General features: G+C 41.8%; 1 protein-coding gene and 1 long non-coding RNA gene across 5 annotated transcripts in view; one reads left to right on the forward strand and one right to left on the reverse strand.

Moving 5' to 3' along the window:
• AKT3 (AKT serine/threonine kinase 3) overlaps positions 1–14,146 on the reverse strand; it is a 303,148-nt gene extending 289,002 nt beyond the window's left edge. The window contains exon 1 of one of the 4 annotated variants that reach the window (XM_065589151.1): positions 14,012–14,146. The gene's annotated coding sequence lies outside the window, so the exon portion shown is untranslated. The other 3 variants (XM_042848392.2, XM_042848393.2, XM_042848394.2) reach the window with 3 other exon arrangements.
• Positions 14,147–15,168: 1,022 nt separating this feature from the next.
• LOC135982053 (uncharacterized) overlaps positions 15,169–27,657 on the forward strand; it is a 73,600-nt gene continuing 61,111 nt past the window's right edge. Inside the window, exon 1 of the long non-coding RNA XR_010599259.1 lies at positions 15,169–15,466. This is a non-coding gene — a long non-coding RNA (uncharacterized LOC135982053). The remainder of the gene's footprint in view (positions 15,467–27,657) is intronic.

Here is a 27,657-nt window from a genome sequence, read left to right on the forward strand (position 1 = left end):
AAACATTTACTGACAAATGCTATTTTAAATTTTAAACTGCCAGTTTACCAATAAATAAATAAATAAATAAATAATAAAACAGACATCAGTTTAATAGGGTGAGTCTTGGAAATGTAACAGAGGGAAAACATTAAGTAGTTTCTTCTTTAAACTCAAACTAAACAAATCTCCTTAAATTAACAAAATTTAAAACTAGATGTCAAAGAAAAAAAGGCACCAGGAGATTAAACCTGGTAGTGGTATTAGGTTTATTTAAATAAAGTGAGTCATTTCATTCACGTTACTAGCGATAAGCATCAGAACTATGTTCAGCATTCTCTACTGAGAATTTTAGATTGCATGTAATATAGTTCGCATACTATAAATTAAAATGGGAACACTAATTTGTCACTTTTAATACAGATAAAGTTTTGTTTTAAAAAGACCTAGTAATGACTCATAATAGCCAAGCAAAATAAATGTTAAGGCAAAGATTTAGCATTTTCAAGATTGGATGCCTAAAATCAGGAATCTAAATCCATATTTAGGCACTTAAGTGGACTGATTTTAAATGCATCCAGAAATTCCCACTAATCTGGATTTTAATAAGTTATCAAGCACACAAGAAGCACACTTAACCTCACCATACTGTTTCACCCCTTTCTCTTCTCCCAAGCCCTCTGCTTGTATGCAGCCTACTTAGGCTTTGATCCTGCACACATGCATATGTAAACGTGTGTGTGGATGACTAGTACAACTGAACTCTCATACAAAAGTTCGTACATGTGCATTTTACTTTTCTGGAACTTGATTATCTAACCAGGCACAAAGCACCTACTACTCTGTTGCCACTATACAGATTAAAAAGTAAAATCCAATGGTCTGTGAGCCATTATAAATAACAAAATTAAGTACAGGAAAATACTCAGATAAATTTAATTTGTTTTCAAAATACTTTATTTCAGACTGAGAAGTACAATAAAACTTTCACCAAGAGATTACATTCTGCCTTCTCAAAGTTGTATTTATTAATTAATTTTGGGGATATGGTGCAATGATACTTTATATTAGTATACAACTCTGGAAATATAACTTAGAGGTCCCATTCCTCACAGCATCCAAAAATTGCCAGAACTTTAATTTGGTAACATTGAACCATGCTCTAACTTCTCAGCTAAATCCATCTAATAGCTCCTATTTATTATAATTTTCTTCAAAAATCGGGGATCCTTTTAAAGAGCTACACTCAACTTGTATATTTCCCAAGGATTTGGTGGATTCTCTAATCACTTGGAAGTCTCTAAATCAACACTGTATATCTTTCTAAAAAGTATGCTAGAGCTCAAATAAGTTAGGGGCTTGAGGGTGAGGATCTTTGGCTTGTGTTTCACAAGAGGTCAGATTTATATGATCATCAGGGTCTCTTCTGGCCTTTAAATATATTGATGTCCTTATACTCGATTATTAACTGCTTTTTAATGGCATTTGTCTTAATTTTGGTTATACTCTTGTTTACAGATTTTAAATTTGTCCAACATTTAACTATCAGCTCATTCTAATATTCATACCTTAACATCCACTTTTTCCCCTCAAAAAACAAAACATTATATACTTTTCAAAGAAAAAAGAATTAGAATTCAATAGACATTTTGCTCATTGGTAAAGTGAAACTCTGCCTTCTCAAAAATTTTTATTCATAGATTCACAGATTCTAGGACTGGAAGGGACCTCAAGAGGTCATCGAGTCCAGTCCCCTGCCCTTGTGGCAGGACCAAATACTGTCTAGACCAGGGGTCGGCAACGTTTGGCACGCGGCTCGCCAGGTAAGCACCCTGGCGAGCCGGGCCAGTTTATTTATCTGCTGACGCAGCAGGTTCGGCCGATCACGGCCACCACTCGCCGCGGTTCGCCGTCCCAGGCCAATGGGGGCGGCGGGAAGCCGCGGCCAGCACATCCCTCACCAGCACTGCTTCTCGCCGTCCCCATTGGCCTGGGATGGCAAACCGCGGCGAGTGGGGGCTACGATCGGCCGAACCTGCCGCGTCAGCAGGTAAATAAACTGGCCAACCCCGCCAGGGTGCTTACCAGACAAGCCGCGTGCCAAACGTTGCCGACCCCTGGTCTAGACCATCCCTGATAGACATTTATCTAACCTACTCTTAAATATTTCCAGAGATGGAGATTCCACAACCTCCCTAGGCAATTTATTCCAGTGTTTAACTACCCTGACAGTTAGGAACTTTTTCCTAATGTCCAACCTAAACCTCCCTTGCTGCAGTTTAAGCTCATTGCTTCTTGTTCTATCCTTAGAGGTTAAGGTGAACAAGTTTTCTCCCTCCTCCTTATGACACCCTTTTAGATACCTGAAAACTGTTATCATGTCCCCTCTCAGTCTTCTCTTTTCCAAACTAAACAAACCCAATTCTTTCAGCCTTCCTTCATAGGTCATGTTCTCAAGACCTTTAATCATTCCTGTTGCTCTTCTCTGGACCCTCTCGTGTCTTGCTCACAACACACCTGTTAATGCATCCCAGAATCATGTTTGCTTTTTTTGCAACAGCATCACACAGTTGACTCATATTTAGCTTGTGGTCCACTATAACCCCTAGATCCCTTTCTGCCATACTCCTTCCTAGACAGTCTCTTCCCATTCTGTATTTGTGAAACTGATTGTTCCTTCCTAAGTGGAGCACTTTGCATTTGTTTTTGTTAAACTTCATCCTGTTTACCTCAGATCATTTCTCCAGATCATTTTGAATTATGACCCTATCCTCCAAAGCAGTTGCAATCCCTCCCAGTCTATAGTGTTCAGAAATTTAGACTTTCAATTTGAGGAATACTGAGTTATGGTATTAAACTACCTCTGAAAAGAAATTTGGCACACTTATTCATTAAGGACCCCCATTCAACACCAACCGAAGTTAATGGAAAGACCTGGATCATGCGGTTTGTCTCAGTGCTTAAAATAATGGTGCATACAAGTAACTTCACCTACATGAGTACATAGTCCAATTAAAGTTAAAAATATATAAAGTGAGTAAAATTATGCTGCTACATGGACCTACAAGACTGGGGCCTCAGTATGTAAGAACAACCATGCTGGGTCAGACCAACGACAGTGGCCAATGCCAGGTGCCCCAGAGGGAATGCACAGAACAGGTAATCGTCAAGCGATCCATTCCCTGTCACTCATTCCCAGCTTCTGGCAAACAGAGGCTAGGGACACCATCCCTACCCAGCCTGACTAATAGCAACTGATGGACTTACTCTCCATGAACTTATCTAGTTCTTTTTTGCACCCTATTATAGTCTTGGCCTTCACAATATCCTCTGGCAAAGAGTTCCACAGTTGACTGTGCGTTGTGTGAAGAAATACTTCCTTTTGTTTGTTTTAAACCTACTGCCTATTAAATTCATTTGGTGGCCCCTAGTTCTTGTGTTATGAGGAGTAAATTGCACTTCCTTATTTACTTTCTCTATACCAGTCATGCTTTTATAGACCTCAATCATATCCCCACTTAGTCGTCTCTTTTCCAATGTGAAAAGTCCCCGTCTTATTAATTTCTCCTCATATGGAAGCTGTTCCATACCCCTAATCATTTTTGTTGCCCTTTTCTGAACCCTTTCCAATTCCAATATATCTTTTTTGAGATGGGGCGACCACAGCTGCATGCAGCATTCAAGATGTGGGTGTATCATGGATTTATGTAGAGGCAAAATGATATTTTTCTGTTTTATCATCTATCCCTTTCTTAATGATTCCCAACATTCTGTTTGCTTTTTTGACCACTGCTGTACATTGAGTGTGTAAGTTTTCAAATTCCCGTATTGCTCTGTAAATCTAGTTACTATGGTCACCAACTCAAAAAACACAGGAGTGTGACTACTTGTTTTCAGCCACAATTTTTAACCCTAAACAGGGGCGTGCGCAAGGCCTGGGAAGAAGCAATGGCACGGGCCTCCTGTATGATTGGCGGGGGACCCAAGAACTCCTCCGGCCCTAGGGCTGCAGCAAGGAGCGTGGACCTTCTCCAGCCCTGGGGGAGAGGAGCACTCTCACTCTCCCCACCGCAGCCCAGGAGAAGGAGGAGTTCTGTGTACCTCGCTGGGGACCCGGAACTGGAGGAGTTTGCTCCCCTCCTCCCCCCACAACCCCAGGGCCAGAGAAGCTCCGCGTCCCGCACTGGGGCCCTGGTGTAGGTGGAGCTCACTTTCCCTGCTGCAGCCCCAGGGTGAGAGGAGTTCTGGACCCCCCTGCCTGGGCCTTGGAGGAGCTCTCTGCACTCCCCCCCCCCTTTTTCTACAATAGTATTTCCTCCTAACATGCAGTGTGCAAACTCAGTGAAGTTACACACATATCCCCATAATGTGTGGTTATGGATGTATGTGTGTCTATTTGATTTGCACATGTTCTCCCCCATAATTTTAAGGAGCTTGTATTGAAGGTGGATTAAAGGTACATTTTGTTGAAATGGTGAATATACTGTTTATTTATTTGCATATGATCTATGTGAGTGTGCTGATATGGTTTAATGTCTATAATGTGTGTGCGTTTAATGTGCCTTCCCAAAAATGATAAAGTATAAATTCCTGAGCACGCTCCTGACCCTGAAGATCAGTACCTGACCATTAAACTAAAAGGGGATACATGAAAAATAAATGGGGGCGACTGTACTTAAATAAATTAAACCACTATCTATTCTAAACAGAAATGTGTGTTAACAGTACTAAGAAACTGAAAAGAAATTGAGTCTACACGAATTTTGAGCATCTTAAGTGCCGAAACTATCAGAGGCAGATTTACAATGAAACACACAGTGCCCTGGCCTGGGGCCTCCAGGACCGGGCAGCCCAGCACCGTCCAGCATCCGCTGCGGGGGCAGAAGCTGTGGAGAAGAGCAGGGAGGGAGTCGTTTAAGAGTGTGCTGGAGGCGCGGCGTGTGGTGCGCTCTCCCATCCGGTGAGCCAGGCTCCTGCTGGCACCCGGGACTCCTGGCAGCCCTGCGTGCCACAGCAGGCAGGCAGGTGAGGGGCCGGCTGGGGGCATGCTATAGAAAAGGCGTGCGTGCTCCCCTGGTGGGGTGTCCGTCTGTGCCTGTCCTGTTGCCCTGCTCCTCTGGACACCAGGCAGCTGAGGTGCAGTCCCTGGCATGCTCTGCTGCTGGCAGCCCCTGGAAAAAAGCCAGGGGAAGGGAGAGGCAGGCCAGGGGGTCTCAGCTCTCACATGCTGCTGCCGCCACAGCTCCCTTTGGCAGTGGCAAAGCCGCATCTACCAGCCAGCCAGGTAAGGTAACACAGCGGCCGCAACTGGGACTGCCCCAGCCCCGATCTCCCGCACGCATACCCTGCTCCCCCCCCCAACACACACACCCCCCAGCGCCCTGCCCTGAGCCGCTCAGGGCAGGGGGCTGAGGTGGCCCCCACACACCCGGCCCACACCCCCAGCCCTCACTCCTGCAGCCCCCCACCCCTGCCCTGAGCACCAAACAGAAGCTGCCCCAGGTAAGCACTCCACACCCCAACCCTCTGCCCCAGCCCTGAGCCCCCTCCCACACCCTAACTCCTGGCCAGACCCCACACCCCAATATTTTTTTTACATTTTTTTTTATAAAGTGCTCTTATCCAAAGCACTTTACAATAGTTAGCTAACAGTACAAACAATATTTGGAAAGATAATTAAGTGGTCTGCCGAGACCCTTAGAAATTTTCAAGTATTCTGTGGAAAAAAAAAAAGTTAGACTACAAAAACAATCAAGGCCCCTCACTTTATTTTCATTTACTTCCTATTACTTATAATAGAGGAGGAGGATGAAGAAAAAAACAAAATGTAGTACAGGGATGAGGGAGATAAGAAACAATGTTCTTTTTCTTGGCTGGGTCTCGAGATGGCCCCCAAAAATGAAGGTGAGCACAGGGCCCCACTAACTCTAAACCCGCCACTGGAAACTGGTATACCCTTTTCTCACTGTAATTTATTTTTAACAATATCCACCCCTTGTTCTTAAGATTTTTTACTTCTTCAGCTTTGTGGTGCACCTACTAATTATTAACTACAGGGACTGATGAGTTTGCTCAACAGAACCTGCTTGAAATCCATTTCCATATCTCAAAACTTCAACTACAGCGAAAATACTGACATGCTAGTTGAGGTCCATGAAACCAGGCTGTCATGCTGAGTCAGTATGCTGTCATAATTATGTAGTATTTTTGCTTTCTTTCCTGTTATATATTTAGGATTTCCTCAAGTTTAAACTACTCTCATACATTTTCTCTTCAGAATAAACAGATTCCTTTAGTCACCTCCTTAAAACTGTTCCACAGAACGCAATAAGCCAGCACTTAAAGGAGGTTTTCACTGTATAAGAAGTTATAACATTTTGCATGCAGTTTTCTGTTTTCTTGCTTTCATTAGATTTTGACACCTAAATAACTCCCCCCACACCTAACTTATCTTTTTACCTATTACTTTAAGTGCAGTCACAATCTTCGTGTATCACATCAATCTGTTACAAAAAGTTTTAATATCAGTCACTTCTTATCAATGAAAACTTGTGATACTGTGAATGTGTTTAATACAGATCAAAAGGAAAATGTGTTAGTTGAGACAAAAGTTTTGTTAAACACGCTTCATAAGTAGCGAGATTAGCTGAACAACATAAATCCCGCTTTTTTTAAATTTAAAATACACACTCTACATGAATGAACACATTCTCCAGTGATAACAAAAAGTAATCCAAACCTTTTAAAAGAATTGTAAACAGTAAACAAAATTAAGCCAGGAATGTTCCAAAATAAAACATAATGGAATATCTAAAACAATGAAGGGTATGTATATTTCATATGGAGATTTTAACTACCCTGTTTCCCCGAAAATAAGACAGTGTCTTATATTAATTTTTGCTCCCAAAGATGCGCTAGGTCTTATTTTCAGGGGATGTCTTATTTTTCAGAAATGAAAAATGCCTTATTATCGGTGGATGCCTTATTATCGGGGAGGTCTTATTATCGGGGGGATGCCTTATATTACAACGAGAGGCAAAACTGTAAGTAGGCCTTATTTTCGGAGGATGTCTTATTTTCGGGGAAACAGGGTATATGAAATTTTAATATTTAAGCCTGCTCAGTCATCTTATGAATCTACATGTTCTTTTATTTCACTTTACAAGTCATCTAACAAAAAACAAAAACCCAATTGTTTTAGATAGAATGTTTCATTTAGTCTGAGGAAAAACTAATCTTGAGTTTTAGTACACACTAACATGCTTACACTAACACCCTCAAAAGTGCAACTGCAGTATCATTCATTACACTTTCACAGAATATCAGCTAATTTAGAATCTATCTATCTATCTATGCTAGAGACGGAAATATGTTTTAAGACTTTGTTACAACACAGTTCTCTTCCAACACAGTTACAGGATGTTTCCATTGTTTCATGTTTTTAGTGAGTTGCTTTGTTTTGGTTTTAAGTTTAGTAATAGTTTTTAGAAGCACGTTAAAGCCTTGGATGATTGCAAGAGATGTTAGGTCCCTTCTGCACTGCAAAACAGAACTGTACTTTAACTGTGCACTTTGGATTTGCATCATGGATGGGAACAGTCAAACTGGATTACAGCAACCGATATTTTTGTTATGTTAATCATGGCACAAAGTAAACAAGGTTTCCAAGTTATTTTTAATGGGAATCACTGCATTAGCGTACCGGTATCATAACAATATCTTCTAAAAATGAAACATTTTAAAGTTACTTAAAAACTATTTATAACGTTTATTGGGAACAGGAGGAATTATTAGCTATTTACCCATTTAAATCATTAAAACTTGTACCCAAGAAATGAGAGAGCACTTTGCAAACTGTTTCCTGATACACGTTTTCTAGGCATTTTGAAGGCACTATTTGTCTGGGGATGGGGGCGTGTTTTGTTTTGTTTTGTTTTTTAAGAGTAACAACTACAGAAGCACTCAGTTTGAAATTGCTTTCGTAAATCAATATATAGCTTCTTACAAACCTGCTCACAGAAGCTTAAATTATAAACAGTTCAACTCTAGAGACGTTTTCATGTTCATCTTAATACAGTCCCTTTTCACAATAAAATGTGCTTCAGTTTCAAAAGCAATATAACTTTTCTAGGAGGAACTAGAGTTTGTATCATAGTTCCAGTCCAAACAAAATAAATCAAAACCTGCTGAGAGACTACCAGCTTCCTACAGACAAAATGTAACAATTGCAACAAAACATTCCTGAATTCTTAATTTGGTTTTGTGTCAAACAAAACTATATACTAAAACACCAAGATACTAACTTTCCATACAGCTATATAAAAGTTAGTAGAATCTACCAACCTAGTTATAACAAACAGAGATGAACCAGGGAAGAAACCACCTACAACAAAAGATTATTACTAGTCTGTGTAAAAATATGCAAACATTATGCACTGATATTAGAGAGAGAATTTGGACTAACCAAATTTGTTATTTATTTATATATATATATATATATACACACACACACACACATATATATACACACACCCCTCTCAAAGCAAAACATTTAGCTCTGTAAAGTTTTCCTTTGAATCTTTTATTTGAATTTCCATGTTTGCCTCATCCAACCAGCTCACACACACACATTCTATAATTAAAAGCCCAATCCAATTAAAGATATTGGGGTCAATTTAAAACTCCCAGCAGGAAAACAAAAAGACCTACAGACAGAATATCCTTAATGAATATACTTTCAAAAAATCAAAGGCAACTTTCTTTTGTATGCACACTTTCTTACTTAAATCCTGACTGCCCTAAACTGTGTTATTCATGTGGAGTCATACAAAAGTAAAATACAATGCATGTGGAGCTATACAAAGTAAAAAGTAAAGCACTTTGTTAAAAGTTTACATTGTTCATTTTTATGCTACTTGTTTGTAGACAGGTAAGAGGTTTTTTTAATATATACAAAATATGCACCAACTATGGTTGCTGAAGTCAAGCGGTCCTATGAAAACAGTTACAATAAGTCAGAAGCAAGTACCTGCAGAACAAACTGCTATAAGCAGTATTATATAAGTATCAATACTGGCTAATAGTTTACTAGATATCTACATCCGAACTTCAACAATAAATGTCTTTGTCATAAGAAGTTTACTTTAAAGTAGATCTTAAAGATTTATTTTTGCAGAATAAATTCAAATAGCCATTCAACTAGTAATTATATGTAGGAATGTTATGGTATCCAAAAGTGTTAAAACCATTTATCATCCATTTGGCATTAAATTTAAATTTTAAGATAACAAAAGTCCTGTTTTAAAACCACTCATTTTAATTAAGGTACAAGGAAGAAAAAAAACTGTTAAAAGTGATGTAAAATGTCTGTTTATTGCCCAGAAGTAAACTGAGAATTGCAATTCACATATAGCAATTAAACACTCTATAAACCCCATGTCTGTCACCACTAGTTACTTCATGAGTGTAATCTAAATATGATATTAAAGTGATTTAAAAACTTTCATTCCAAAGTAGTTAACCCTCAAATAGCCAAAGTATCATATACCTATATACACTGCAATTTGTATTGTCAGAATAAATTACACTTTGTTTACAGAAGCTAATAACTAACCCTGCCTTTTTATTCAACTGTGCTGCCTATAATTCTATGCAAGTCCTTGAAACCACAACCGAGAGCAATGCACCAACAAATAACTAACAACAGTTCACTTCAGCATCAACTTTTGGATGTGCAAGACAGCCACCATAATGGCTGATCCAGCAGGACTGATGCGCAGGAGGAGGTTGGTTTGTTTACTTGCTTGCCAGAGCCGCCAGCAGCAGCAGCACCACTTGAGCAATGCAATGCCACGAACAGACCAGCCTTCCACATTTCTATTCTTAGCACACGCGCAACTTCCAAGCTGATAAAAAATTTACTACTAACAACACAGACTTCTACGTTACATTTACCTCAAATTCACTGCCAGGCGAGGGGGAGGGGGGAACCAGGGAAGGCGATGGGGTGGGTCGTGGGGGGAGGGGTTTCGGCGTGGGAACTAGCCGCCTTTGGAGCCCCGCGCACCTCCCCCCGCCCCGCCATCACCTCGGCGATGCAGTAACCTGCGGTGCCCGGACAGGCCGCCCCCGCCAGCGTCCCCTGCCCTGCTCGGGGCGGCGGCCGGTCAGAGCCCCCCCGGGCCGGCGCCGCTGGGACCAGTCTCGGGGGTGTCTGGGGCTGAGGGGGAGGAGCTGGGCGCTGATGCAGCCTCCTCCCCACCCAGACAGGGACGGTCTGGCTAGGCCAGAGGCGCCCCCTCCCCGGCTCCCCGCGGGCTGCCTGCGCGCCCGGCTGCGGCCCCGTCACCCCAGCTGCCCCCAGACCCGGCTCTTACCTGCGGCGACGACGACGCTGCGGAGCAGGCGGCGGCTTCGGGAGGGGATCCCCGCTGCCCCTCCCCGGTCCCCCCGCCGGGCTCGGTCCCTCGCGGCCGGTGTCTCCGCGGGGGGAGGGAGGCGGCTCCGGCCCCGGCGCGCGGAGGAGGCGGCGGCGGCTACATGGAGCGAGCGTCCCCGCTACACAGGGAGGCGCCCGGCCGGGCAGCGCGGCCGCAGCATCCACGGGGTCAGGGCGGCGGCTCCTCGCTCCGGCTCGCTCGCCCCGGGACCCCCGCTCTCGGCTCCGCCCGCCGCCTCCGCCGGGCTCGTTATTGACTTTCGGGAAAACTCCCGACGTCACTGGCTCCCCCCGAGTGTCTCCCCCTCCGTCCGCGGCGGCGGCGGCGGCATCCCCCAGCTCTCGCGAGAAGCGCTGCACTGGGGGGGCTGCCAGACAGAGGGGGGAGGAGAAGGAGGGGGAGCCAGACAGAGGGGGGAGGGGAGGGGGTCTGAGGTGAGTGTAGGAGACAGCCCGACCGACCCGGCCTGACAGAGCCTGGGGAGGCTGGCTGAGGGGAAGGAAGAGCCAGAGGCCAGGAGGGCTGGAGAGGAAGGGAGCTAGGCAGAGGGGGAGATGGAGGGGTGGGGAGAGGCAGGCGGAGGGAAGAGGGGTGGAAACTCATCCCATGGGAAGGGTTCTGGGGCTGGAAGAAGTTCACCTAGGTTTCAATTTTCCTTTTCAGGCATAAAGGCACGTGTGGCTAAGGTTACCCAGCCAGCAAGTGGTGAACGTTTCCTTAGCTTTTGGATTTGTTCTTTAGATTTGTACCAACACGCCCTATGCAAGGATAATAACCATCCCCCTGCTGCTGTCTCTACACTCTATGGTTAAGCCCTTTTGTTTTCAGATTTTATTTTGTTTACAATTTCTCAGCTATTTGTTCAGGTTTATTACAAAAATTTTGGGGAAAAAATTAACCTCACTTTTCTGGGTAAATATCAAGGTAACTATCCCTCTCTTCTCCTGATCTTGTTTTTGCTTTTTAAACTTTCAAAATAAAGTTTTGTTTATTTTCCTTATGTTCTGAAAGGAAAGCAGATATTTTTTCATTTTCAACCCATGTTAGCCTGAAAAGTAATTCACCTGTCTTTATTTGCTTTGATGTACAGCTAGTTATCAGCATATCTGTAAAGCTGATGTGTGTGTGTGTGTGTGTGTATAGTGGGTATGGGACTGACAATAGTAATACACCAGTGCTCAAGTCATTCCATTACTTTTGCCCTTGCTCCCTACTCCTGTGAAGGAAATAGCAACTCAGTAAGAGGTTATGGAGCTGCCATCTCTCCTTCTGGAGCAGGCCTAGAAGTGGAAGAGATGGAAGAAGCAGAGTGAGGAGGTGGCACTCTCATCTCCATCTCTTCTGCTTCAGGGCCCACTCCAGAAGAAGAGGTGATGGCCCAGATGATCAAACTGCCCTCTCGCCTGCCAGAGCACGGGGCCAGATCTGGGGAGTTCTGCCATTTCTGAAATTCAGGTGAAAATTGGTGAAAACCAAATAATGGCTTCTGTAAAACCATCTGGGTAAAAAAATGGTAAAAACTGAAAACAAAGGGCCTTTGTTGTGGTATAGTAACTGTTCCCTGTACTATCACCCCTCTGAGTTAGAATGTGAGCTCTTTGGGACAGGGACTTTGTTTATGATCTGTAAAATACGGAGTACATTTATATCCCTCTTTAATAACAGCTCTACTTTTTCCAATAGTGTTACTTGCCTGTTTTCTCTCTATATTGTAATTTAAAAGAAAACTCTTCTATAAAAATTGTGTGGTTTATAGCACACAAAAGCTATCCAATCTGGACATGTTTTGAGTTTTATTTCATTTTCTTTAAACACTTGTCTTCCCCTGAGAACTGATGGCACAGTTGGCTCTATACAAACTTCGAAGAATGGAGCAGTAACACCACAAGGGAAAATGTTAAAACTCACTCTAGTTGAGGTATCTATGGAACATCTCAAATCTGTACCTTTTAAAACAATCATTTTTAGCTCCTTGCTTAATTTCTCCAGTGTTTACATATATTTTATCCTAATGGATGTCTAAGAAAGATCAAGAATTTTTTCCACTTAAAGTTCTCCTTGATTGTTGACTGAAAAAGCACTAAACTTTTGCTTCTCAGATCTTGATCCTGCAATACTAACTTGAACGAGTGATTCTTATGTATCTAGTCCCATTGACTAAAAGACTATATGTTAGCAGACTGCTGCTTCATTAAATTACATTTTGTGGCAACATACTGCTACCTTTTGATTTTTATTCTATCAGTTTAATGTTGTGCATAATATGTATGCAGTTTCATTTGTGCTGAAGTACATCCATTATATTTACAATTGATAGTGACATGTATAAGGATCTATTATCACTCCAAAAGGAAAAATATGTTGATTTATCAAACTAAAACATTTGTGTTTCTTTACCCTAACGTTTGTTCTAAAAGTGACCTGCAAAGACAATATTTATTTATGGGAAACAGTGGGTTATGTTGTTCCTTTTCCTTGCTACTCCACAGCCTTTTAAAAAAAAATTGAAATTGCAGGTCCTTGTTTCCTGCTTTTGCTGGAGGACCTGGTGAGATCTCTGAAAGGCTTAAATAATCACATGGGGCTGTAACCAAGATTCAGCTCTCTGTCTCTTCAGTTGTGAAGGAGAAAAGCAAAACCTACTCCCTACATTAATTAAGAGATACTTTTCTAGAAAAGCACACACCATACATCTTCAGTTCCTACAGTGAGGGACTTTCTCTTTTTCAGTAGCTCCTTAATGAAATGAGTAGACTGTGTCATCAGTCACTATTTCTGTGGTACACTGCTATTCTGTTTGTTGTAGAGTAACTGCAAAAGAACCCAAAGCTTGAGCATAGGCAATAACTAGTAAACTAGCTGTCAGACCCTGCACCTTCCTACATGCATGCTTTGTTCTATCCTAATGTCACTGGCTCACTAATATAGCCCTTTTATCCCTCTAATCTTCCTCTTAGGACACTTATATAGCAGGGTGGCTTGCCCAGCGGCTGGAAAGCCTGGGACTAAGGCAGCCCCAATTAAAAGATGAGTACCACCTGAGAGGAATCAGGGATTCCAATATAAAAGATATCAGGAAGGTGGCAAGTATGATGTGGGGGTGTGAGTGTAGGGTAAGAGGGCTGAATTCTAGAAAGAGAGGGCTGGGGAGTGGGGATGGTTTCAGGCAGAGTTTATGATTTTGGGACTTTGTTGAGAACTGTTTAGATTATTTTGTGATTAAGATTGTGTGAACTGTATATGACATTAAACTAGCCTGAGAAAGGGGTGCTAAGAGTCACAATAGAGACTATTTAGAGTACTTAAGTAAAAAGTCTATGAGTAGGAGCTAATAGGGACAGAATGCCTCTAAATCACTTCTGGCCATAAAGGGGTACTCAACAAGCAGCCACCGTGCTATAACTTGCTTTGGAATATTCAGCAATCTTTTCTGCTTTACCTAACTTGAGTTTGAGGGCTGTACAGATGTTTTCACAACCTACTGATTGACCATACCTACAATTTCTGGCTTTGAAAAACTACTAAACTTGTATTTAACCAGAGTAAACATAACATAAACATTAACAATAGCTTTCAGTATTGCTTCTACTTACTTTTTTCAGAGGGAAAGGCTAATTTTATGAGACCAGAGCAGTGCTTCCCTTCCTGATTACAGTCTGGCTCCCTAAACTGCTCTCTGATTTTGATCCTTCTCTCTTGGAGAGCCAGTCAGCAGCCCTTCAAATTCAAAACACCTGAAGTTTCAAATGAGCAATGTGTGTGGAGTTTCTATCCTGGAGTTCAAGCCTTTGTGTCTGAGTGCATCCATTATGTTCTTTTTGGTCTTTGTCCCATGACAAACTCCATCAGATAATTTATTTTAACACTATCTCATATCATACAATTTCATGGTAATAAGGACCCTTCTGCACAGTGGCAAGTATTCAAAGGCCAAACTTTTTGAGTGAAATCCTTGTCCCATTTAAGTTAATGGCATTTGATATCAATAGAATCAGAATGTCACCTTATGTTTCTACTAAGTAGATTTGCCTTACTTTCAAATACTAATCTCTGCCACTTGCAATGATAAATGCCACACTAGTAAAATAGGTACATTGTATCTCAGTTTATTTCTCTTTTTTTTTTTAAAAGCTGCCTATTTTAATTACTTTCTTTAATTTTGGTAATGGCTACTTTGTATAAATAACCTAGAAGATCCAACATGAAACTACATTTACTTTATATTTTAAAATGAAAAACCAAAAATGCTGCAGTAATGACACTTTCATTGTTGATGGGGAAAACATTTTTCTTCTTTAATAAGAAGTACTTTATTACATTTAATTACATTAACTTACACATTTCTGAAAAAATGACCATGGGCTAAAATTTCTTGTATTTACTTTGAGCCTAAATGTGAATTTGTTTGGTAAGATTCCATTAGAATATTCTTGATCTATCCCAATGAGGGAAAGGGGTTGTTCATGAGTTAGCACCTTTTGAAAAATGTACCATTTTGTATTTAAATAACTGTCTTTAAAAAATTCAGATTCATCATGGATTTAGGGCTAGAACTACAAAATAACTTAGTTGCCTAATTGCTACTTTTGGCATCTGTGAGATCTTCTAAATCCTTACTCAATTGGTGCCTGAAGTTCCTAGGCATCTGACTGTCCACTATTAGAGTCCCCTAGATATCCATGTTTCTGCCAGTTAACATACACACAGCTGCCTCAATTTGGGTTTGGGTTTGGGTGGGATCCTCAGAGGTGCTGCCCCATCTGTCTCACCTGTGGGGCCCAGCCCAGTAGACAATCTCAAAACATGCAACCCCTCACAAAACAGCCAGATGAGAATGTGGAGGTGGTGCCCCCTCCCCATAACTTTTAGCTCCATGGCTAGAGCATTCACCTGGGACACAGGCTCACAGGGGACTGGAACCAGGGTCTTTCTCTGACTCAATGCATATTTTAATTATTTATGTACAGTGGAACAGCTTCAACAGGAGAGATTGAGTGAGACTTGCCCTCAAATACCCCATAGACCAATGGTTAAGGCACTCTTGCAAGGTAGGAGACCAACGTTAAAATTCCTTTTCTACATCAGATGGGGGTGGGAAATTGAATCCTGGGTCTCCCACATTGTGGGTGAGTGCCCCCAAACACTGTGCTAAGAGTTATAAGGAGGGCTGCTCCTCCTGGCATTTCTTGCAAAAAATAATTGAGGCACCTAACTGCAGGAGAGGGTTCACAGCTGAGACTCCTAAGCAGAGATAGGTACCTGCCTCTGGCCTGGACCTAGACCATACCCATGTCCTTGACATTTCCTTCAGGTTAGTTTAGGTGACTCCCTGCTCAGTATTCTGGCATTTCTGGATCCCATTCTTAGACACCCAACTCTGCTCATATATAGGGAGCCAGGGCACCTAACTCAACACTGTGGATTGATCTGGGTGGCAGGGTGCCTAAAAGGTGCTACACTGCTGAACGTTATAAAACCTAAGTCTCTTTTTAATCTAGCACTTAATCCCCAACAACAAGTACCATTGGCATTTTTGAATACTTAATTTGGAAATAGCAAAGTTTATAAGTCTTGCTAAGGGTCTGACCATGCAAAGCTTTACATACATAAGTAAGCTTTATGTGCATGGATAATTGTTCTACAAGTAGTCTCATTGAACTCAGTGGGCCTGATTTTAATCTGATTTTTTTTTATTTGTGTGGATTGTGAAGTGTGTGGTTCAGCAAAGATTTACTATACAACAGTTTACAGAAACTGTATTACTCATTAATTAATACAATTTTTTTTTCATTTGGGGCCAGATTATGCCACCATTATTTTGATTAGTAGTATCCTGCTCCATGATTTAAGTGGGATTTCTCATGTACTAAGGTATTACTCAATATACGTTTTGTAGAAATAAGCCCCTTGATTAATAACTATTTTTAGTGATATTATCTACTTTGGAAATAATATGGCTTTAATGTGTCTACTGTGAAAATTTAATAACGATGACATACCTTCTGAAGAAGTAACATTATTTTCAGATTAGCTACTCAAACTTAGTGTACATATTAATGATACATGGGGAAGAGAAGCATGATATCAATCAAAAGATGAATTGTATGAGGATAGCATAACTGTATGGAAATTACAGATCTTGTTGGTGAACAAATTGCTATAGCTGATCAAATTTTTTGCAAGTGGGATAAGGACAATAGGTCTATACACTAACTCCCTAAGAGTGGGAAGCTGTGATGTTACACATTACACAAATAGGGACATGGAAGTATCTGAAGAGGACCCATTCATTGTCATCCATATCGGAAACACCAATATGTCTAAGACAAAGATAAAAATGATCATTTATAACTTCAGGAATCTGGACCAGAAGCTAAAGGAGAAAACTGTGGCAGGTAATCTCTTTGGAAATTTTGCATATACTGAGAGACAAAGATGGAAAGTCTCTTTCTGTTCAATTTAATACATTTGTGGAGTACTGAGATCCCACAGTGACAGGCTATATATATAGATTAATTCTGACAGTAAACAGGTGGCTTAGAATGTGTTATAGAGAGGAGAGGGTTGTGTCTGCAGAGCATTGGTCCTCTCGTTGTAGCAAGAAGGGGCTGTGCAGATTGCATGGACTCCACTTCAGCCTCATTCCCCTTCATTTCTGGGAGACTCATGATGTCACTTAGGAGGATTTTAAACTAAAATAGTGAAGATTGTAAAAAAGGTAAAGGGGCAATGTGCCTAATATGGAAATGTTGACAAGGTACTAAAAAGGAAAGTTAGGAAATTACTTCTAAAATAGCTCTACGCTACTACGCATGGGGAAATAAAGAGGAATAACTCGATATTTTCATGCATGAACACATTTAAAAGGACAGGGTTAACTTAAAATGTAGTCATTTTAAAAATGAATACATAGTAGCTCAAATTACTACACTTACCCTTGAGTTCCCCATGCCAGGTTATGTGGTTTAACAATCACATATGACTAGTTTCCCTATTGTGATATGAAAGACCCACACCAGTAATAGGGGGAAATGACTGGCAGACGAAGCAATGATATTCACTATACACTAAGTGCTGCCAAATGCATAAACTGAAAAAAAAAGCAAATCACTTTCAATTATAGGGGCTACTTGCAAAAACAATGCTTAAACTTTTTTAGACAAATATGATTTGTTTGTGTAATTAGATGACACCATAGATATAGTGAGTCTGATCCTGTGAGGTGTTAAATGTCCTCAACTTCCATTGGGCTGTGATTCTGAATCCCCTTTCTTGTTACATACACACAAATTCTTCTCCTCATGATAACTAGATTCTTAGGGATAAGAATGAGCTTATTTGTAGGGTGAAGGAACATAGATTGGGTACCAATTCCACCTCATCAGACACCCACAATGCATTGAGAAATAACAGAGCTGGATGGTGTGTTCAGGCGGATTTTACAGTCTTTCTCTGTCACTTTGATTTCTAACTGGTTCTGTCTCTCTTTCCTTCACCCCTCCCATCTCTGCTTCTCATTAACCTCAGTGCCCATTCCCTGTCTCATCGGGCAATGTGTTCTCACTACAGTTACTATGCTTTCCTCAGCATTCTCCTCCCTCTCCCACAGCTACCCATTCAAATGACTACTCACAACTGCAATGGAACCTTTCAATACCAACATCACCCCCCTTCTCCTCTTAAAAGGGGGCATTATCCATCGTGTTCTGCTTGTTGGTAGTAACAACCACAGCACACATAATAAGAATTTATTTATTTTAGACCAACAACATGTAAGCACGCTACAAACATGTAGGAAGGTCAGGTCTCTGCTCCAAATTTGTTACAGAATAACAGTAGAGGAACTAATGTTATTTTGTGTACCTTGTTACTGTAATTAGTTTAGCTATGCTGAGCACCATAGGATTCATGGATTAACGTCCGTTATTTTTACAGCATTTATATTATTTGGTGTTTTATCATTTATATATTTAATGGCTTTTTTATTATTATTTCAGTATTACTCAAAGGCCTCAATAAAAGTTGGAGCCTTTTGTACTAATTGTATACTAATGCTGAACAAACACATAGAAAGACATGTTACCTGCCCGGATAAGTTTAGTCTAATTTGAAACTAGACAAAATAATTGAGTGTGACAAACAATGGGAGGAGAGGGAGGAAAAGAGTAATGACAATATGATCACACAGTTATATAGGTTAGCTATAAGCATAACTTGATGTAAATATCCTCTAAAGTTCTTGGAAATTTTCCCTCAAAGTGAGCACATAAATTGGCTCCACGGTCGACAGATTTATCTGAGGAAGGTCAGTCCACTACAGAAGCAACCCCCCAATCCAATCCAATCACAGTCTTTTTTCTTGTGTTCTCTATCCATCTTTAATGTCCCCTGTCCCCCCCCCCAACTCTCTCTCTCTCTAAATGCAAAGCCATTGGCAACAAAAATCTTTGTTGTGGAATATAATAGCACAGTGACCAGCATAAAGTGATTTCTAATTAAGCACCTCATAAGAGGGCCTGATCTTTCTCCCCTGAAGGTGGTGCGGAAAATGCCAACTGATTTAAATGGGAAAGGATCTAGCCCATAATGCATGAGCACAAGCAAGGAGATTAAGGTTATGAGGCAGGGGGAACAGGTGGGAATCTTAACTGAATGTCCTATGCTTAGAGGCTTTGTTGGTTACATGTCCCCACTTCTGAGAAAGGCATAGCTATCCAGAGAGAAGGAAAGGAGCGTATGAAGAGAGAGGCGGCTGCTGCTGAAGAGAAAAGAAGCCAGCTCCTGCCAACTGTAGGCCAGACCGTCCCCTTGGCATATATAAGGAATCTTTCCCATCTTCTTTAACAAACAATTAGGGAATGTGAAGGTGAATGAACCTTATCCTTTGAATCAGGGCCGGATTATCTTTTTGTGGGCCCAGCACCAAAGATATTTGTGGGCCCCCATTGGGGAAATAGGGCATGTGATGGGGGGCGGTCCGCAGAGCGAGGGGCCGGTTGGGGGCAATGAGACACAGCACAGCAGGAGTGGCCCCACTCAGCCCAGCACAAGGGCACTATTTACAAACCCCAAACTGCTAGACGCACACTGGCCTGCCCAGCCCTGCGCTGCCAGCGTGCCCCTTCCACATTGCCTCCTGCCCAGTGCCCTGCTCTTATGTCAGTGCCCCCTCATTCAGAGACTTCCCCCACAGATCCCTATGCCCAGCACCCCCTGCCCGTTTTGTGCCAGGCACACCAGATATGGGCAGGGAGGCTCAGCCCAGCAGCAGGATCCAAGTGCAGAGGGACTTAGTGTGGGGGTATCCAGATGGGGGTAAGAGGGTTCTGTGGGGGAAAGTCTGGGTGCAGGCAGCTCAGAGGGGGATCTGGATGCACAGGGAGGTGCCAGGTGCTGGGACAATGGGAGTCTGCAGGGGGGATCAAGTGAAAGTGGTTGGAGCTCAGCAGGGTGAGGGGGGCAAGTCTGGGTGCAGGGGAGGTGGAGTTGTTGTACTTAAAGTACTGCACAGGATCTTTTCAGGGAGAATAAGGCAAATGCCACATTCATTGGTAATACATGCATCACTCAACACTGTATCATATGCATATGATCTATATTACACTCATGCACTCACATACTCCATCTTGTTGTTGTTACCAACTAGTTGCTCCCCTTAACTTCACTGGCCAGGTGAGTTAGATAGGGGAGGGGTGGAGCCGGGCTTCTGCCAATCTGGATCAATGCTCCGATGTTGACAAAACCCAGGGTCCTCTGCAAGACACCTCACATTTATAGCAGCTTCCCTCCCATGCAAATCTATACCAGATTCAAAATCTGTGTCCGTTGGTCATTTGTGCTGCTTCCTTCTGGGTGTTGTCCCAATACTGTTCAAAGAGGTTGTTTCCAAAAGAAGGTGCTATTCAAAGAGGGTGTTTCCAAAAGAAGGTGCTTGATTCTAAACCCTCCCCTCCCAGGTCGTCAATATGTCTGCTCTTCTTTAGTGAGACCACTTTACAAGTTTGATTGTCCTTGGGTCTGGCTTCAATCCCCTCTCCAACTAGCTGTCTGGAGGTGCTTGCCTTCCATGCCTTGCTCATTCACACAACATGCCAATTGATTAAGGGAGTGTGGGGAGGGGGAAATCTTATTCTACTCATAGCAAAAAGACATTTTTCTTCTACTTTAACTGTCCTTAGGGGCTATAACATTATACCAAGGCTTAACACAAAGTTTTCTATAACTTTTTCTACATAGGGATCTGATACAAAGTTCCTATATCAAAGGACTTGATACAAAGTTGTATGAAAATAGCTTAATACAGGGTTATATGAAGAGGCATAATATAAAGTCATATGAAAGTTAGAGGTTATATATGAATAGGCTTAATACAAGGTTATATAGAGAGGCATAAAGTTATGTGAAGATGCTTAATACAGAGATTTATATACAGGGTTCATTTGGGTGGGGTCCAGGTGTAGGTGGTTGGGGCTCAGTGGGAAGGGTATCTGGGGGGGCTCATCGGGGTGGTACAGATGCAGGGCAGGTGGGGCTTATCAGGGTGAGGGTTTGATGGGCCTGCTTAACAGGGGAGCCCCAGCTGCTGCCAAGAGGATCTGCATGCTGGGACCCCGTTTCCCCTATCCCAGGGATCGGTAACCTTTGGGACTTGGCCCACCAGGGTAAGCCCCCTGGTGTCCATAGGTTCGGCCGATTGCGGCTCCCACTGGCCGCGGTTTGCTGCTCCAGGCCAAAGGGGGCTGCGAGAAGCTGCGGCCAGCACATCCTTCGTCCTGCAGCCCCCCATTTGCCTGGAGCCACGATCGGCCGAACCTGCGGACGCGGCAGGTAAACAAACTGGCCCGGCCCACCAGGGGGCTTACCCTGGTGGGCCACGTGCCAAAGGTTGCCGATCCCTGCCCTATCCCCTTCTCTTCCCCATCCCATGCCCCTTCCTTCCCCACTGCCTCTGTCCCCCTACCTTGCCTGCCCCTGCCCCTGCCCACCATGGGTACTCACTGTTGTACAAGATGAAGGATGGCTCCCAGCAACAGAAGGGAGCTCAACCAGCACTAGGACCCAAAAGGTGGTGTCCAGCTGCAAAGTCCAGGGAGCTGAGCAGCACCTTCTTTTTCCAGCCTGGCTGTGCAGCTCTGCAGTCAGAGTAGGTATGCTCATTCCACCCCCTCCCCAAAACCCCACCCACGCCTCTTCTCTGCCTCCTCTCCCCAGGTGAGCATGCTGCGGCTGTGCTCATCCCCCACCCTCCTGCCAGCAAACAGCTGATCGGCGGCAGGGAGGGGGAGGGCAGGAAGGGAGCAAGCTGTGAGAAGAGGCAGGGGAGGGGGAGCTTGGCTGCCCTACTGCAGCATGAGCCTCAGTGCCAGGAGCACCAAGCTTCTGCCCCCTGCAGGAGAGAGCGGGGGGTGGAGAAGAGTGGCCTGGTCGGGGCCCCCCTGGAGTGTGGGCCCAGCTCCATGGAGCCACTGGCTCCATGGTAAATCCGCTACTGCTTTGAATAGCTGTTACTTCAGCACATGACTGCCCTGTCAGTATTCTCTTTTCCTCCCAGCAGCCATACAGTCTCCTTTACATAACTTGCTTGCATCAGTATCATCAGTCACTTGGATTATAGCCCTCATTATTCTGTACCCTTAGAGGTGTGGGAAAGTTCTCTTAGGCTTAGCCATAAAAGTGGTTGAGTAGCTGCTCCTGGAATGCTCTCTATGCTGCTTCCCTAATTTTGCCTCTGACCTGCCTTATGTCAGAAAGTGCCTGCATTTCCTGAGAACTAAAATATGAACTGAAATTAAAGAAAATTAACATTTAGACTACAACCACAGATTGGGTTTACACTAGCAAGGACTTTCACAGGTCTGATAAGTGTACTTTGGTTAATTATCTGGTATAACCACACATTAAAATCTTAACAATAACATTGCATTAACAATTTTTAAAACTATGGGCCAGATTCACTTGAAGACTTCAGTTCATTTGCACCAGTTTTGCTGACTAAGATGGATTTACAACTGCTTTGCTTTGTCTGGGCAATACAACACATCCAGAGAATACTGGTGAATCTGGCCTTTTATATACTTACATTTTGCAGAATAATAATCCAATGTGAAACACAAGAGAAATATTTAAAATGAGATTTTCTGTCAAATTGAGTACTGAGCTGTCCAGTCTTTTTTGATAACAGAAATTTGATCAATTATGAACCTCTTATACCTTTCTTTACCCTGTGCTTGGGGAGTTGAGGGGGAGGGAAAGAGTATCAGCAAAGACTAGCAACTTGTAACTCAGTACAAGAGACAAAAGTATTCACCCATCCTCCAGTAATGCCAAGATTTGAACAGGGTGCTCCTGAGCAGATGGTTTAACAGACTAAAGCATTAGTTTGCTGATCCTCTGTGCTTGCTAATTAATTCTTCAGTTTACTAGGATTTAAGATGATTGTTAAAAACAAGGCTTCCCTTAAAATAAACTTTAGGTAAATGTTGGAAAATGATAGTAGAGATTATAATGATTATAAGAAGCATTTGTGTGTCATCTTTTAGAAATGACATTAATCAGTTGACCTGTCTTACCTGCTATCCTCATGTGTTTCAGATTTTCTTCTAAGAAGAAGAATTCTGCTTTGTTTTCCTAGTTAATTAATCCTCTAACTTCTTGTTGATACTGTTGGGTCAAGATTATCCCCTTGAATTCAGTGGGAGTGCCATATGCATAGCCAAGGGAAAAATTTAGTCCTATGTTTTCAAATTCTACTTCCCAGTTGACTTCTCTCTTTTCAGTTGTTCTAAGATTGCTTGTTATACACTTGTTTTTGCAATTCTCATATAATAGTTTATATTATATTACACCAAAATGGAAATATTATGGAGAAAATATTATGAAAAAACATTTTCTGTGAAAACAAAGTCTTTACTCACCAAAACAAAAAGTTATGAATTCTGAAGACAAAGGTCCATTTTTTCTGTCCTTAATGGGGTCCGTCTAATCTAAGTGCTTACATGATCCCCATTATTATACTAATGGCCTGATCCGATGCTCACTGAACTCAGTGGAAAAATTTCCCATTGATTTCAATGGACTTTGAATTAGGTCCTATCTGAGTATCTCTCCCCATTTTGTTGAGGAGGGCTGGATGGATTTAGTTAGTCCTCACTACTTGGCCTTGCTTGCAAACAGAGGTTGCTGTGGAGTGATTCAAGTTGTTTTTGTTGTTTTTTTCCCCTCTAGTTTTGTTTACAAAATTGTTTTCTTAGTTGTAGCCAAGTCTACCGCTGGATGGTTAGTTATATCTTCTTTCATTTGACCAACGTGTCTGAATTAAGAGTTCCATTGCATCTCTATAATTGTTGATTTCATCACATACATTATAAGGTGTTTGTTTTTGTAAAAAAAAAACGAAAAATTTGTAGATAATTCATACCTTATTATTTAGGCTATCCATCTGGTAAACCAAGAAGATGCTATTACTGCACAGTGAAAGAGTGAACTTTTTAGTAAACCTTCAGTATTTTTTTGCACCAGTCTTAAGTTACTTATAAAATGAATTTTCAGATCCAAAATAAATGGAAAAAATTATGAAATAACTAAATCCTTAATATAGCCTTAAAGAATCCACTTCTGAGGTCACTTACAATATTTTTAGGCTGTCAAGCAATTAAAAAAATTTAATCGCATGATTAATCGCATTGTTAAACAATAATAGAATACCATTTATTTAAATAATTTTGGATGTCTTCTACATTTTCAAATATATTGATTTCAATTACAACACAGAATACAAAGTGTACAGTGCTCACTTTATTTTTGATTACAAATATTTGCACTGTAAAAAACAAAAGAAATAGCATTTTTCAATTCACCTAATACATGTACTGTAGCGCAATCTATTTATCATGAAAGTTGAACTTACAAATGTAGAATTATGTAAAAAAATCTTTATTCAAAAACAAAACAATTTAAAACTTGAGAGCCTACAAGTCCACTCAGTCTTATTTCTTGTTCAGCCAATCGCTCAGACAAACAAGTTTCAGAGGGGTAGCCGTGTTAGTCTGAATCTGTAAAAAGCAACAGAGGGTCCTGTGGCACCTTTAAGACTAACAGAAGTATTGGGAGCATAAGCTTTTGTGGGTAAGAACCTCACTTCTTCAGATGCAAGTAATGGAAATCTCCAGAGGCAGGTATAAATCAGTATGGAGATAACAAGGTTAGTTCAATCAGGGAGGGTGAGGTGCTCTGCTAGCAGTTGAGGTGTGAACACCAAGGGAGGAGAAACTGCTTCTGTAGTTGGAAGTTTGTTTACATTTGCAGGAGATAATGCTGCCCACTTCTTGTTCACAATGTGACCTGAAAGTGAGAACAGGTGTTCACCTGGCACTATTGTAGCCGGCGTCGCAAGATATTTACATGCCAGATGTGCTAAAGATTCATATGTCCCTTCATGCTTCAACCACTATTCCAGAGGACATGTGTCCATGCTGATGATGGGTTCTGCTTGATAACAATTCAAAGCAGTGCGAACCAACGCAGGTTCATTTTCATCATCTGAGTCAGATGCCACCAGCAAAAGGTTGATTTTCATTTTTGATGGTTTGGGTTCTGTAGTTTCCATATCAGAATGTTGCTCTTTTAAGACTTATGAAAGCATCCTCGTCCCTCTCAGATTTTGGAAGGCACTTCAGATTCTTAAATAAATAAACAATAATCAATATATGGAGATATACCTATCTCATAGAACTGGAAGGGACCTCGAAAGGTCATCAAGCCCAGCCCCCTGCCTTCACTAGCAGGACCAAGTACTGATTTTGCCCCAGATCCCTAAGTGGCCCCCTCAAGGATTAAACCTTGGGTTGAATGTTGTAGTGATCTTTAGAAATCTCACATTGGTACCTTTTTGGGGTTTTGTGAAATCTGCAGTGAAAGTGTTCTTAAAACGAACAACATGTGCTGGGTCATCATCCGAGACTGCTATAACAAGAAATATATGGCAGAATGTGGGTAAAACAGAGCCAGAGACATACAATTCTCCCTCAAGGAGTTAAGTCAAAAATTAATTAACACATGTTTTTTAACGAGTGTCATCAGCATGGAAGCATGTCCTCTGGAATGGTGGCTGAAGCAAGAAGGGGCATATGAATGTTTAGCATATCTGGCGTATAAATACCTTGCAATGCTGGTTACAAAAGTGCCATGCGAAGGCCTGTTCTCACTTTCTGGTGACATTTTAAATAGGAAGTGGGCAGCATTATCTCCTGTAAATGTAAACAAGCTTGTTTGTCTTAGTTATTGAGTGGACTTGTAGGCACAAATTCTGCTTTTTGTTGCATATGTGAAAATCTTTCAGCTTCATTGAGTTTGCAACTGTGTAAATCAGAGCAAAATTTTATCCAAGTCTGTTGTAGACCTAATGGAACAATTTGACGTTATAACTGTTAATTTATCTGAGACCACTGACTTTGCTGACCATCTTGTTTGAAGGAATGTAAGACTGTACCTCATGAGTATGTTTCCCTACTGTGTTATTCCAATTTTGCATTTAAATCAATGGATTTACACCAACATAAAACTGGAAAATGCAATGGTGAATCAATACCTGTTAGTGCAGAGTATTCTTTTTTTATATATTCCCTACTAGCATAAATAAATTAGTTAATGTGACTGATTTGGTTATGAACTTTGAATCCATCCAGACATTTTCCTATGTCTCTTTCACTCATTGTGACAGGAATACTAATTGGGCCACCATGAAATATATCTGATAGAGAGTTTTTAAGTCCCTAATTCCTTGGGAAACTGCAGCTTTGTTAAAATGACTGCACTACAACTAAAGTGGGGCGGAATTTGTCTAGGGCTTACCCAAGAAAAGGCAGCTCTGCTTTGTGGGTGGTGCAGGGGAGGAAGGAGGTCAGAAACTGCTGTAAAAAAAAAAAAAGGTGCTCGGTGGTCAGTTTTGCAGCAGTGACTCACCCCCCGCCTCCAGGAATGTGCATAAAGGTACGAAACCTGAGTAACGCAAGTCTCTTTGCTCCACACGGTGAGGAAGCCAGCACCCCCCTCCCTCCCCTAGTGGAGGCGAATGGCAGACTGGGTTAGGACCTGCTGTGGGCTTTATGCTAGTCGCCTCTTTTAAAGGGGCTTTGGTGGAGTGTGTTTTTTTTGCCTTCCCCACAGTGGGTGTGAGGGAAGACCTTTTCTGGTGAGAAGAAAAGGTGGTAGGCCATATGTCACAACTTATTTTGTAAGGTTGGGCAGATGTTCAGTGCAGGTACTCCATAGGGAGGGCAGCCAGTGACCAGATAAATGGCCTGATAAAGGACTTAAAAGGAGGTACTGGATAATGGAACAGAACGGGGGAGGGGGTTGGGGACTCCTATGATCGGTATGACTGGGAGCCAACCCCCCCCCCCCGACACACACACTTGTTCTCATAGCCCTCCTTAACCCTCTTACGAGGGTGGTGGATTATAAGGTCCAAGCCATGGGTCGGCTGGGGGACCTGGATGGAAACAAAGAGGAGCTGGTGGAAGCCCTGGAGAATTGATTTAAGTAAGAATGGATTTGCCTGCACTGTACACTTTATCTGCCAGGTAGCCCCAGACATCTATATAATAAAGTTGCGGCCTGATTAAAACCCATAACAAGTCTCATGTCCTTCTTCCTGTACCCAGACAATAACATACAGCTTTCTAGATTCCCAGAAATAGTGTAAAAATATCTTATTGTTTGTTTGGAGAAAACATTTTTTTAAAACTGTCTCTTCTAACTGAATAGAGACTATGGGTAGGAAATTACATCTTAGTTAACCAGTTAATGTTAAGGAGGGTTTCCAGGTCCAGCAAAGATAAGGGGATATTTTGCTACCTTTCCAAACTAAGGTTTGAAGAAAGGATTTTATATTTAAATTTAAATGAAGATATTTCTGAAGTTTGAGTAATTTAACCACTTCCCCACTCCACCCAGGAACTTTACACAGGGGCTTTATCTTATTCCAGGTTTGATTCTCCCCACCAACTGGCTGCTATACTTCTAATAAAAAGGGGGAAGTATTTTATTTCAGGTTATTGAATTCAATAACCTATCACTCTTGATACTGTCTGTAAAAAGGGAATCCTCTAATAGTATATTATTAAATACCCTCATGTCTTTCCTAATTTATGGTTGTTTACTTCTGTATTAAACCCTAAGAACACAGGGGCATGATCAGATAAGACAATTTTATCTATTTCCTAGCATTTCCCATATCTGT

Source organism: Chrysemys picta, chromosome 3 (genome assembly GCF_011386835.1).
Source record: "Chrysemys picta bellii isolate R12L10 chromosome 3, ASM1138683v2, whole genome shotgun sequence".
NCBI classification, from domain to species: Eukaryota; Metazoa; Chordata; order Testudines; family Emydidae; genus Chrysemys; species Chrysemys picta.